We start from the raw sequence: 4,030 nt of genomic DNA on the forward strand, positions 1-4,030 counted from the left end.
CATGTAATACAAAAACACGCTGAAACACTAAATTAGTGTCAGATTGATGTTAAGCAATTGCAAGTCTAGTAAAACTAGCATCATTAGATCATTATTTTGTAATATAATTACAATAAAATACTTATAGTATGTAAACGGAGTCTTCCGAAAAAGATTTCTTTGCTATCGGAATTCGGAGTGATCTTGGAATGCGTGGATGTTAGGTGTCACTTTTATACAAATATATTTATAGTATATACTAATTATCAAAATCATGTTTAAAAAAAAGATAAGATTTATCGGTTCTTCCAACTGTTATTTGATGACTTGTTTTCAGAATATTGAACATTACTCTCTTTATAACGAATGTGGTGAATAAAAAATAAAAAACCTCAAACAACCAAAGTACGTTGTCAAGCGTCTTTACCAATGCTTGTCTGAGAAAGAGACGATATGACGACGTTACCGCATTCTAACAATGATATGATTTAAAAATCGTTAAAATATTGTAGATATTGTACTATCGAAACGCTGTCTCACCTTCGACAAAAATATCGGTTCACCAAGTGATAATCAACCAACAAGGAGATGACAATCATCCGTCTGCATTTTATTTCAATTTTCAGATGGATAGTTTGACAAAACAATCGGAGGACCAATTATGCAGCAAATTCACAGTAGATGTTATTCCTGCAATAGATGTCGATTCAGACAGAAAGACATTGCGTTCAACTTTTAAAACCATCAATTCTATTCTACGACATGGCGAGAGTCATATTAAAGCAGAATGTGCGGAAAGGATAACGTTGAGCGCAGTTATTAACGACCCGAAGCAAGCAACGATATACGAAAAAGCCATAATTAAAACTAAAGTATTAGGTAAGTATTCGTCAGTCGTGATATATTGATATATTTATGTTTCAAGACTATTGTGTTTATGGTAAGGGTAATAGTTGCATAGCAACGTATTATACCAACAAATGTTCATGACAACACTATTATATAAATTATTGTTCTAAATTGATCAGAAACGAAGAAGACGTAAAATAGAAGATAATTTACCTTCTTTACATCTGAATAAGTTGTCTATGGAAAAATCGTTATTGTAAGACTGTTGATACCAAAATGAAGTTATTTTCAAAGTAAATTGGTCGTCGTTGTTTGAAGTCTGCCATCATTGTTTTCGTATAATGTTATTAGCTGATATGATACCATTAGTTTTCTCACCAATTTGTTTCACATTGTGTAATTTTTTATTTTACGATAGAGGTTTTGGCCATTGTTGAAGGTCATATGGTGATATGCAGTTGTTTCAATCTGTGTCTTTCTGGTGGGTAATCTCAAGGAAATGATACTGGAATACATAACTTTTATATTGCATTAATATTTGTAGATACAATGCTATACCTTATGAAATATGAAGATTACAACGACTTAATATTCAAAAATGATGACACCTATAGACTAAATATCAATATGGCACAATGCATGTGGCAATTAAGCCATTATTACGCTGCTTTAGGAGAGGTATGTTTATCAAATAGTAATTGCGAAAGAAAGGCGATTGTTTGTGCATGTTGTTCATTTATCTGTTTATTGTTGAGATTTTTTCATTCGTAAAATATTAAAAATGAATAAAAGAAAACAACGAAATAAAAAAAAAAATAAATAAAAAAAACAAAAGCAATGTTTTCGATGTCTCTTCTTACAGAAATTAATGAAATTATTTCACAAACGTTTGAAGTGTAAGTAAAATCGCTCTCGGTAATGCAAAGAAGACACTGACTGATAACAGGTTTTAGCTCGAGTATAATTTGCATTTTGAATGTGTGCGAGGAGTTTGAACCCTTACCGCAGTGACGTGATCTTGTGCGGAACATAGATCAATTCATGTTAATTGCCATATTTTTTAGAATTCGACATTTTGTATACTTAATTATACTTTCGTTTTCTATTGTATATATTCCATCCTTCAAGCTTTCTTCTTTTAAAAGTCTTGTGTTTGCAACTGTAATTGTCGCTCTTCAATATACTTGCAGGTTATTGCAAAGGCCGGTGGTATTTCATATTTTACAGACATTTGTAGATTTAAACCCTTTCTGGACAATTTGGAAAACCCGGTAAGAACAAACTCATTTATAATGCAATCGTTCTGTTTGAGCAGTCAAAATTTGATTGACTGTAGATGTTCATGTGATATACAGTCACTGAGTATATATTGTCTTAAGCCGTGCGCACCACTGTCACATATGTACATGTGTGACCGCAATTGATCTACGTACACACCGTCCGACATAACTTAAGTTGTTGAACAAACATATTTTTCATGTTCGTATTTGTTGATAAAACTATTGAGTTATTACGTTTGTTGCATATTGTTGCATATTGTTGATATTTCAGTTTCGAATAAGCTGATTGTTTTTATCACCGCACTTATGTCAACGACATAATACAACTAGGCCAGATAAAATACATTTTACGGAATGAACTTTTAAGAGGAGTTTTAAAAATAGAAAAAAACCCACACTAATTAAGTAAACCAATTATATAGATTGAGATACAAAAACATTCAAAATATATTGACCTAATATAAAAACGATATAAGCATATTTCACCGACCTATATTACTTTGACAATAAACGAATAAATAACTTTACCCCATACAAGAATGCGTATATAAATTTAATAATATTTTGTTATTATAGCTTTTTATGCACCTCATTGTTATGCTATTGCTAGATGTTAATCAGGATATGACACAGACTGAACTGTAACTGTTGTATCCTTTATCTCAAGTTCGATGGGATAGATGCGTTCAACATAGTCACCAAATTTGTAAATATTTTGTGAGAGAACATCATCTATATAGTGAAGTTACAAATCGGAAAAAGGCGCTTATTTATAGAGTTTAATGGACCGAAATACCTCACGGCTGAAAATCCATATGAAGATAGAGTAAACAATATACTTTCATTTTAGCCCTGTCGTAGAGTTTTCCCATGGTGCAGCTTTTTGTAAAATCGCGTTAAAGTGTGACTTTCGGATTTTTTTCTTTTTCATTTTCAAACACGGGAACGCTTATAATAAATTCCCGAATGACGATATCATAAAAATTGGTATCAGATGAGAGAGTGGTGTATCAGCTTTAATTTGACATCAAACTTTCATATCACATGAACATAAAAATTGAGTGAATTGGACGATTTTCAAATGCATGTTACATTTTTTTCAATCTTACCGTCTGTCAAAGTATATTACATTTCTTATATATATCACCAATAGTAAGTTTTCACAAAAAAAAAATGGAACAACCATTACTTAAGAAGTTTTGATATATAAAAGTTTGATAAAACATACAAATCAACTTTTACAAGCCTTTTTATGATACTCATCACATAGCAGTATTACTATTCAATTTTCATCTCAATAAGTCACGTAACGCTCCCTTTTCCTATTTTCCCCTGTCATATGAAATGCTGTGTTTTTCACAATGAATTTAATATGCATTTTCTTAAGTTTTATAAATAGGAATATAGATTTGTATCAATAGTTGAGTCTATGTGCTTGAATAAGTATAGATGCTAAGATTTATCCACTATTAAAAGACTAATTTTAAACCACATTGGAACACATCCGAAAAATCACTGAAAATTATTGGCAGTGCTAATTCTATTAAATAAGAACGAGTAAAGTTGCTTAGGTTGTGTTATTAAGCCTTTACATGTACAAGAAGAAAATATTTTGATGCATTTGAATAAGGGAAAAAAAACAATGCGTGTGTTAATGAATCAACTTTCGTTAAAACACGCTCCACAGCATTACCATGACTGGTAAAAATGTCTATTCCTGAGACAAAAGTCATACAACAAGCTAAGCAATTACGGCATGTCGAGGTATTTGAGCGTGCCGATACTGTTTTAAGTGACGCAAGTAATCAGGCATGTCATCCAGTTGTGAGTTATCTTTTCACAAATAACATCAAGGACAATCAGCTTCAACATTCAGCATGCATTGTTAATTACTTGATGAAATTAAAAATAATTTGCAGGAT

At 31.4% G+C, this 4,030-nt stretch overlaps 1 long non-coding RNA gene across 1 annotated transcript; it reads left to right on the top strand.

Annotated features, from left to right (window-relative positions):
- Nucleotides 1-747: 747 nt before the first annotated feature.
- LOC127721846 (uncharacterized) lies at nucleotides 748-2,094 on the top strand. Its single transcript, XR_007991491.1, has 3 exons — nucleotides 748-858; nucleotides 1,373-1,506; nucleotides 2,019-2,094. It is a non-coding gene; the product is annotated as an uncharacterized LOC127721846 (long non-coding RNA).
- Nucleotides 2,095-4,030: the final 1,936 nt, after the last annotated feature.

Source organism: Mytilus californianus, unplaced genomic scaffold (assembly GCF_021869535.1).
Source record: "Mytilus californianus isolate M0D057914Y unplaced genomic scaffold, xbMytCali1.0.p SCAF_12, whole genome shotgun sequence".
Lineage (NCBI taxonomy): Eukaryota > Metazoa > Mollusca > Bivalvia > Mytilida > Mytilidae > Mytilus > Mytilus californianus.